Below are 10,697 nucleotides of genomic sequence, written 5' to 3'. Positions count from 1 at the left end.
GGTATCAAGAGGAAAGTCCCTAAAAAGGAATGACTACATTTCAGATAAGTAGCCAGTTTTAGAAATAATTTGGTTTGAATGTAAGATATATTTTACCAATAGCACTAACAGCTGCCTAATATTACTGAGGCAAATATCCTAGTAATAGTAAAATAGAAATTTTTTAAAAATTAGATGTTCTTCTGAATAAGAAGAACATCTGTGTTAACTCTAGCTAAGACCAAAATTATATTGGCTGCCAGTTCTGAGGCTTTAGAGCAGGAGTCGGCAACCTTTCAGAAGTGGTGTGCCGAGTCTTCATTTATTCACTCTAATTTAAGGTTTCACGTGCCAGTAATACATTTTAACGTTTCTAGAAGGTCTCTTTCTATAAGTCTATAATATATAACTAAACTATTGTTGTATGTAAAGTAAATAAGGTTTTAAAAATGTTTAAGAAGCTTCATTTAAAATTAAATTAAAATGCAGAGCCCCCCGGACCAGTGGCAGGACCCAGGCAGTGTGAGTGCCACTGAAAATCAGCTTGCGTGCCGCCTTTGGCACACGTGCCATAGGTTGCCTACCTCTGCTTTAGAGCATAAGTTAAGTATCCGACAGCATTATGGACTCCACTTTTTTTTTCAGTCTCTCTTATGTAGGAACCACCCCATCATTTCAATAACAGTGTGAAAATGTTATATAAAAGGCACTAACTGTGGGTGAAATGAATGTTCTTACTCATTTTTGCAGTCATTCACAATTGTATTTGAACATACTTTCCATTAAAATAAATGCAACAAAACGAATTGGTCTTCCTATGTGTTATTTTGTGATTTTTAATGACAAGCAGAAAATGGTTGAACAGGAAGATGGCTACATAGAAGTAATTACATAATTGTTCCCATCTTGAAATTTGTAAAATACTGACATCTAGAGGAGAATGCACATGGAGCAGAAGCATGAATTTAGCTAACAAAAAGAAAATCTAAGTTAGATAGCATACCAGAACCTGTTTCTTTGCTGTGTGTGTATGTTTAGAAATATTCCTAGTATTATAGCTTAGACTTTTCTAGGAACATCCAAGTCAGGCTATAAATTAATTTCTTAATTATATTTTATACAATAAGTCAAAACAAGGATTGCACACCTGTGCCACTGGTGCACAAGGCATGGTTTAAAGACATTTGTTTTCAATCACCAGATAAATGCACCAATGACCAACAGACATACACCTCCTGACATTACTTATTGTTCTAATAATATTGTTCCTAAGATATTTTTTTTTGCAATTTACTTTTTAAAAAAGTTTTGGTGCAATTCTATGCATCATATCCGTCCACTAGGAACAACAGTGTAGTAGAAGTGTAAGGGAAAATCATGGCATTATTTACATCTATTTCTTTAAGGGTCTGGTTTTTCCACTGCACGATACATGTCTAAGGAATTGAAGTCAATGCAGGTTACTCATATCCTCCAGTAGGAAAACAGAGTCCCTGGACTTTTAGGACCTCTTTATGATCTTTCAGTCAGTCCAAATGTCCTTCCAGCCACTTAATGTCAACAGTAAAATTAAATTGTCTGGAATCCCAACCCCAAAACAATTACCAGATTATGATGGTTAATGCATTAAACCAAAAAACTCCTGAAATATTTCTATGATTGTCATGGTAGCCATGAAATCACATCTGTGTAGACATTAATGTCACCCAGCAACATAGCAAAAGGGACTTCTGATCAGACAAGCATACAAAATGCTCAGCAAAGAAATGAGTGATAACTAGATGAATAGTGCACTCATGCTATTCCACATAGAATTCTGTCCTAGGAATTTCATACAAGGTGGACGCATGCTTCAAATAATAACAAAATGACTGTACCTAGTTTAATTTAAATTGTTTTAACTTTGAAAAGTGGCATGATAAACATGGCACGGGGCTTCTCTGTTTATTGCCTGTAGATTCCCACATCAAGTGTGATCAGTGTACAAGGGAAAAAAATCTTGTTCTTAACTGTTGCACCTGCAAATGCAACTTGGTCTGTAAAAGTCAAGCTGGTTGTTTTCCTGGCTCATGAAGCATCTCCAGTAACAAATACACTGCAGGACAAATGTGGCCTTCAGTTAAACCTGTGCAATTCAAATATTTTCAAACTCCGGTATCTACTAGTATATACCCATGAATCTCATTGTCTTCAATAAAGTTACACAGGTGTAACTAAGGACAGAATTTGGCTTTGCAACTGGACGTTAGTTAAAATTCTGATAATTCATGAACCAGCATGGAGTCCATCTCACTCTCCCTTTGCTCTGGTGGCTCTACAGTGGCAAAAGGGAGTAAGTAGTAGAAAAACTTTATTTTTGTCACTAAAGGCAGTAGTTAGGACTCCAACTACACCAAGGGAACAAGGCTATTAATTAACAATTACCACTTTTACAAAGTTACTTTGCTGAGTAGAATCACACTTTAAAGCCATAAATATTGGACCTGATTCTCCTGTCACTGACACTGGTGTAAATCAGGCATAACCCCACATTAGAAAAATAGAATTTCATAGTTGTAAACCAGAGTGAGAGGAGAACCAGTCCCAAGATCTGTCCATATACTTGAGAAATGTTGACTAGCTCTAAAAAGTGGTTGGTACTCAATGGTGGTGAAAATACATCAAATGAGAAATGACTGTTATTCTCTAAAGCTAATGCATAATTTCTCAGAGAAAAAGTAGTCGCAAAATGCTGATTATTTATTATGCTGGGTGAATGGATAGTTTAAGGCAGTGTTTCTCAGCTGGTGAATCATGACCACCACCGTTACCGCCAAATGGATCATGAAAGGCAATCGGCTGGTGGAGGGAGGGGGGGGGGGGGGCGTTGAAAGGCATTGATAATTTTATTATAATCCAAAGCAAAGAAAATCTTGCTCCCCACTCCCTGCATGTCCTTACCCTTTAAAGTCAAGTATTCATCCTCTTGAAAACACCTCCTCTGAAACCTTCCCGCACCATCAAACATTACTTAGGGCATAGTGAGGGTTCCATCAACCCTATCTAGCCGAGGCTGTGCTTTGCATGTGTTATCCCATAATTTTTCCCTCTCTACATGCTGTTTGATGGAGGGATTTTTTCGGTTGATCCCTTTTATGGATTCCGCCAGCTGCCCAATGGCACAGTTGTCATGGCAAGTGCTCTGGTTTCATTCTTAACACATGTCCCTGATATTTCCATCTTCGCTCTGGATGCCCTCGGAGATAAAGAGCTGCTGAACTCTCCGATGAATCTCAGTATCTGTTATAACTACATCCCATTCTCCACCTAGTATTTTCCTGAGGCATTTGCTTCTGTAGCTATTTAGGCACCTGTCTTTACCTTGGGTGGATTTCCAGCTTTCACAGCCATATATCAAGGTGGAAATCATATTTGAGTTGAAGGTTCATAGTTTGTTCTTCATGCTATAGGATTTCAATGACCACATGTTGTGCAAGCTTGTGAATGCAGCTGCCCCCCAGTACAACCAAATAGTATAACTAAAGAACAATAAAGACCAGAGCCCAATAAGTACAACCAAAGAACAATAATGATGATAATCCTAGTGGAATACAAATGTGTGGTTTATCTACAGATTTATTCTTCTCAATAACATTAGTGAATTTATCATCATGATCCCCTGTAAGGTAGACACGTATTATTAACCCAGTTTCCCAGATGTAGAAATGCGACATAATGAGCTTAAGGTCCCAGATCAGTAGACACATAAGCATGTGCATAACTTTAATCATGTGAGTTGTCCCTGCTACTTTAGTGGGATGACTCCTCCAGAAAGCACACATACTTAAGTGCCTTGCTGAATCAGGGCCTAACTGACTCTCTCAAGGTCACACAGGCAGTTTGCAGAAGAATGGGGAATAGAATCCACTCAGTCCAGTGCTTTAACTACAACACCACTATTTTAGATGGATAAATGGATATAAGATATTTACATTAGACATACAAAATGAAGAAAGTACATCGAGAGCCAGTACAGTAGCACTGCTCTTTCACCAACTTCAGAACATCAAATTTTGATATTAGCCTGTCCTTAACTGTATCTTTAAAACTCACTTAAAGCTTTTAATGAGGAAAGCAGAAAGGATTACTGCATAATGTGTACAAGGCAACAGGGCCATTAGCTTTTATAGTCACACAGCAGTCTTAAGTAGCTTTTTAAACTGAAATTTAAAACACTGATCAAATTTATGTCAGAGGAACAGTTGAAAAAATGTATCAGGCTACATATTATTCAGTTCAGCCATGCTAATTCTAAGTAACAGAGAATATTTTCAAGGATTATCTCATTACTGGTATAATCAAAGTCCTAATCCTTAGCAAGAGAACTATGAGTTTTGAAGGCAAAAAAATTAAGCTACTACCTTCCCATGTTAGCAATGTTCTCCTTAGTTCAATTATTTTAAGTTCATTTTAAGACTGTTTCCATCCTAAGGTAGTGTGTGTGGGAAATAACCCTCCAAATGGATACAAAAATTAATAAAATTATAATACTTTATTGTGGTAATTTAGGTTTAAAATATACTTAGCCTTTACAGAATTTTAGAAGATATTTACAGTTACTTATACACACATGGTGCTTGGAGAATAATAGCTTGCATGCTTATGTTTTGGTTGCTGATTTTATTTAATGAAATGTTCAGGCTAATAAAATATAGTCCTAGGAAATCTCTGCTTTTTCCCCAATAAGTTACAGGCACAAAAATCTTCAAGTAGAATACCTCCTCTTTGGCCACAAATCTGTACTTAACACCGCCATGGCCAATTGTACTGACTCTGGAATGTGGCTTTATAACTTCTATTTTGCTTTAATATTCAATATATTTTTATTTTATGTGATCTTAGAAAGAGATATTAGTTACTGTGAATTTTGTGTTGTATAGAGTATTTGCTAAGAATCTGGAATTGTGACTTATGTGTGAAGCTACTATAGATTGTAACAAATAACCAACAGGACTGTTCAAGTCAGACACCTCCCCCTTGTTAAGAATTTCAATGAGAAGTGATCTAAAGCACCTGGTTTATCAATACCACAAAACCTAGGCAAGGAGCCTCTTATCACCCCTTCCTCTCTTCATAGAGGAAAAGCCTCAGTTTTAAACCCACGGAAATAATTCTAGAAATAGAAAATGATTTTTATAGGGATTAAGGAAAACGTATCTAGTTGGGAAATATTTTGGTTACTTGTAACTTCATGTTTCCACTTAAAGGTGAAAACCTTTGTTTATTCCTTAAATACTTAAAATTATATTTGCTCCTTTTGTGATGTTCCTTTGCAAATGTTTTGTATTTAAATGGAAACATCTAATGCAGAAACCTCCTGAGACCATTGCTATGTGAATAGGGAGATGTTTTATATAGCAATATGGAATCAAAGGACCTTGCTGCAGCTGTTACTACTATAAGAAGCCATAAAGTAGAAAATATTTATATTAATTGGGAATTTAAATAGTTATCTTGCAATGCTTAAGAAAAGTTACCAAACTCAAAAAGACAAGAACCACCTGTCCAAGGATTATTAAGAAGAAGACATAATGCCGCCTTTAAGGACTATTTGAGTTTAAAGAACCTTTTTAAAAATCATTTAAATTTAAAAATACTATTTTAAAACTGAAAGACTCGAATGTAGAATATATGAGTGTTTGGACTCATTTGAAATAGAATTTAAACTTTTATTAAAATCTTATGGAGTTAAAGGGATACTCAGAAAATGAACTGAATAAAAGAAATATTTAAGATTCTGGCTTTAAATATACTCTCAGAATTTCCCATCACAAATGTATATAATATAACCATGAAGTGGAAAAACATGTATAACTCTGCTGCATATGTAGTAGCAGATTATATATTCATGAGCTGAAACCTCTTACAAGACCATCCTATGAAGAAGTGGTGACAACAACTGATATTTGAACCCAGTCAAGCCCTAATGTGCCTTCCACATTCAGTGAAACTATGGAAGAAGAGTACAAATCTTTCTGAACTGAGATACCAACTTGACACTTCATCCAAGCAAATAAACAGCAGCAGTAGACAGGAACCAACAATAGAGCATCAAGAAGAAGCAACCTTTTAGTTCAGCACAGCTTCTGCAAGAGGATATCATTCAGACTTCGGCATCATTGATGAGATCTTTGAAAAAGCATTGCCAAGGGATTAGAATCGTCCATCTGTCCCAGAGTTTAGCCATGAAACATTCACTGATTTCTATAGGCACGTGTCAGAGTCAATCTTGAGAAACAATTTGATGGAGAAGGTAGTAGCCTTTTGGATCAATTCAATGAGGATGTTCTATTGTATCAGGAGTGGAATGGAAAGATGTGAAGAGGACTTAGGAGGAAAGATCAAGAGTTTGTTTTTGGCCATGTTAAATTTCAGCAGATGGGGAAACAGCCAGAAGCAGATGTCAGAGACAGGCCAAGATGCCATGTGAGGGAAGATTGAAAAAATTGGGTTTGTTTAGTCTGGAAAAGAGAAGGCTGAGAGGGGACATGATAGCAGTTTTCAAGTACATAAAACGTTGTTACAAGGAGAAGGGATAGGACCTCTGAGGATAGGACAAGAAGCAAAGGACTTAAATTGGAACAAGGGCGGTTTAGGTTGGACATTAGGAAAAACTTCCTAACTGTCAGGGTGGTTAAGCACTGGAATAAATTGCCTAGGGTGGTTGTGGAATCTCCATCATTGGAGATTTTTAAGAGCAGGTTGGACAAACACCTGTCAGGGATGGTCTAGATAATACTTAGTCCTGCAATGAGTGCAGGGGACTGGACTAGATGACCTCTTGAGGTCCCTTCCAGTCCTACGATTCTATGATTCTATGCAGGCCTGGGAAGAGGGAGAAAGACCTACTTCTCTATTCCTGATGTATGAGTCATTGATGTAAAGTTGGTAAATGAGATTGTTCAAAGAGATGAAATCACCCAGGAGGAGGAGGAGGAGGAGGGTGGGTTGAAGGAGGAGAATTCCCCTTTCATCAATTATTCTTTTCTTACAAACAATCAGTATGTGATAAGTGTACAGACCCCACAGTAAACTAGGGCAAGGCATAGAGCAGTTCTGGAGTAGGGATGCCTTGCCCCTCAGCAGTTGCAGGGCTTGCTGCGGGTGGAGGGTTAGTTTAAATGGGCACTGATAACCAGGGGAAGGGTGTGTTTGGGAGGGAGCGAGCTACAGGCTGCACTAGCAAGTGAGGCTGATGTCTGGATCTGTGAGAGGAGTGGCTACAGCATTGTTAAGGTTACTCTGGAAGCAGTGATCCAGATTCCCCCCACCTCCCCTCTTTGGGATCTGGAAATTCACAGGAGACTATGAAGAATGGGACACTGTCCCACTGGCAGACTAAGTGAATGCTCCCATATCTGTGACCACACCTCAGAGAGACGAGCCACAGCCTGGCAGGAAGTGACCCCGTGTAGTATAGCTTGGGGTGGACCAAAGGGTGGTCTGGACACTGTAACACCCCTTTACGATCCTGGGTTGGAACCCAGTGGAGTGGGTGGGCCCTAGTACCCTGACCCTCTGCCATGACAGAACTCTAAGGGGAATGGAATGGACAGGGACTGAGGCCCGCTGCATATGACCCTGCCAGGGCTCCCTCCAGAACAGCCAGGTCAGAAAGAACTTTGGAGCCCCTGCCTGACTACTAGGTCAGCTGGCTATCAGACTGACCTTCTACACAGTAAAATGTTTCTTACACAGTGGCATTTTCTGCTGTATTCCAGATATGTTATTTGTGGAATGTAGCAATTTACAGAGCCTGAGAAGTGTAATAAATAGAAACTTCAGTAGGAGAATTGCATATGCACTTAGTATAAAATTTTAGATCACCTTATATGACAAAATTGTTTACCCAGTTTCCTATTGTTAACATTAACCCAGTAGCTTGGGGAATAGAAGATAAATCTCTCATTCTGAGTTTTGAAACAGTTGATTATTCACATTGCTGTGACTTAACCTGCCAGAGAACACTACAAAAGGAATTTTTTATGATGTGGCATTTGTATGACTCTGAGTGACACTGAAGTGTCTTCACTTCACTTCATAGGCTGGCACCAGGCACTGGTAGTGTATTTAATGATAAAAATAGTAACTGGAATGTAAATGAAAGGCAACCTGCCAGAAAGCAGGGAAATGGAATGTAGTAATAATGCATGCTTATGGGACTTGATTCAAAGGAGGGAGCTATGCTTTTGTATCAGATCCCCATTGCAAGACAAAACCTGTGCCAAAGAGGCTCATTTGAATGATACATTGATCAGATCCAAAAAATAAATCAATGTGGGTTTCTTGGGATGTGCAGGGCACAGTACAGTCTCTCTGGCTTTCTGACAAAACTAGTGCAGCTGCTCTCAAGATGGAATAGGAATCTCGATTTATCAACTTAAGGAACTTTACCATTTGGCATTGGTTAGGCAAGTGGCAAGCTAAGACTTTAATTTTTCTGCTAGTCTCTGTTCATTCTGTTACATTATCCCCCTAGCCACTCCACCTTGTTTATCTGTTGTGTCCTTTCTGGCACATGGACTGCGAGCTCTATGGAGCAGGGACTGGCTTCTTTATTTGCCTATACAGTACATGACATATTGGGGGGCCTGATCCTTGATTGGGGTTCTTAGGCAATGGATAGGCAGCTGGTGTGCTGATACCACTGCCTATCATTCTGGCCAGTATTATTTCATTGTTTCTTTGTGCTCTCCCTGTCTGTTGTATCCAACTATTATATCTTCTCTTATATGTAGATTGGAAACTCTTTGGGGCAGGGCTGTCTTTTAAATCTGTGCTTGTACAAAACCTAGCACAGTGGGGTCCTGGCCCATGACTGGGGCTCTAAATAGCTACTGCAATACAAATATAATTATTGTCCAAATAAGTGACAGCTCCAGTAGAAGAGCTCTTGGTTTTCCCAGGCAATCTCTGGAAGCTCTCATATGGCTCCTTGCAGATTAGCTATAGCTAGCAGGTATGAAAAGGAGCAGGCAGAGAAAAGTGTTACTTAGAGCTGAGTGAAATTCCAAATTTCTATCCTGAGGGACATTCTGACACTGTTACATTTGTTTTCATCCCATAACAGGATGAAAAATTGAAACTTAAATTTTTTAAGAATGAAAATTCTGAAAGCAATTTATTTGGAAACGTTGAAACATTTCATTTTGATATTCCTGAAATTGAAATGTTTAATTTAGCAGATCATTGTTGAACTGCATTTTGGATTGCTTTATGGAAGTCATAGTTCGGGTACACATTGTCTCCTATGGGGTGGGCTCCCTGGAGGCCATCATACCCCACAATGCAATGCAATGCAGAGCTGTGTGGTGCGTCAGTGGAGCTCAGCCCATGGGAGATAATGGGGGCCTGAACTACCGTAAAGCAATGTGCTAAGAAAATGCAGTTTAATGTTTTGAACTGATTAGAAATGAAACAGTATGGAAAATTTCACTAAAATAAAATATTTCAGTTTATGTTGAACAAACCTGGAAGAAAATATCTCATTTTGTTTTTTCCTAATGGAAAACTGAAAATTTTCCACTGAAAATTTTGATTTTGCAGAAATTTCATGTTGTTAAACTTTTCTGATGGAAAATAGTTGCCCACGTTCTTATCTATATTGTTTGTTTTCTGAAGGCCAGGTATGAATTTGATGCTACCATCTGATGTTTTCACATAAAATGGCTGGCATATTTAAACACAAAAATGTATTTTTCTCATGATATTGTACATTTCACAGATACTTTTTAAAAGCGGGGGGAAAATATTTGGGTACATAAAGCACAGTGCTTTTAATGGCAGGCACTAGAGGTTTATATTTGATAGAGTTATAATTGATAGGCTGTTTGGCTGTCATCTGCTTATCATCACAGAGTCTGTAGCTTGACATTATAGACAGGAGTAAAAAGACAAACCCACACAACAGATGATAGCATGTTCAATGTTCTTATGTCGTGGTGTATCTTCTAAAATAACAAAGGAAAGACAGAGAGAAATGGGATCACTAAAACACTCAAAACCTAGAGTAGTGATTCATGTGGTGTTTCTCTGGCCTCTGAAATGAATATATGCTTCTGGCACATAATCCCTTTGAGAGCTGGATCAATGAGCATATTTAATTTTCATCAGACACACCTCTCCTTTAATGGAAAGTATCTTCTGTTTCAGTAGCTTCATCATCATCAGAACTAGTTAGTCATAATTACAATACAGAGGGGCTCCTAAAACTAACATTCTGATTCACTGAGATGTTTTGAACCACTTAGTGTGAAAATTAGGAAATTTTAATATTGCACCAAATCCACATTAATTCCATAATTGTCCTGTTCACCTTGCTTCAATGGGAATACTCAAAGGAGCAAGGGTTGCTGGATCAGATGCTATAACAACATGGTCAGTTAGGGTCTGATTAAGGCAATCTGGCCCCCCATAATATGCCCCCCCCCCCGTTATTGTGGCAGGGCCACTGTGATGAGGTGTCCACCCCACACAAGGCCTGAAGGGGTTAAGGTAGCAAGGTGGGCCAATTAACTGCCTAGGATGCACCTGGAGGAGAAGTCAGGGAGTAATGAGGGTTAATTAAAAAGGAAGCTCAGCTGGACAGGAACAGGATAAAGCCCAGTAGCTGAGAATAGAAAAGGGCTGCAGGGAGGGAAACTACAGTCATTCTCGGAGTGAGAAGGCAAGGTACAAAG

The sequence above is a fragment of the Emys orbicularis genome, chromosome 5 (genome assembly GCF_028017835.1).
Source record: "Emys orbicularis isolate rEmyOrb1 chromosome 5, rEmyOrb1.hap1, whole genome shotgun sequence".
Lineage (NCBI taxonomy): Eukaryota > Metazoa > Chordata > Testudines > Emydidae > Emys > Emys orbicularis.
The sequence above is the reverse complement of the archived record's forward strand: the minus strand, read 5'-3'. Positions refer to the sequence as shown.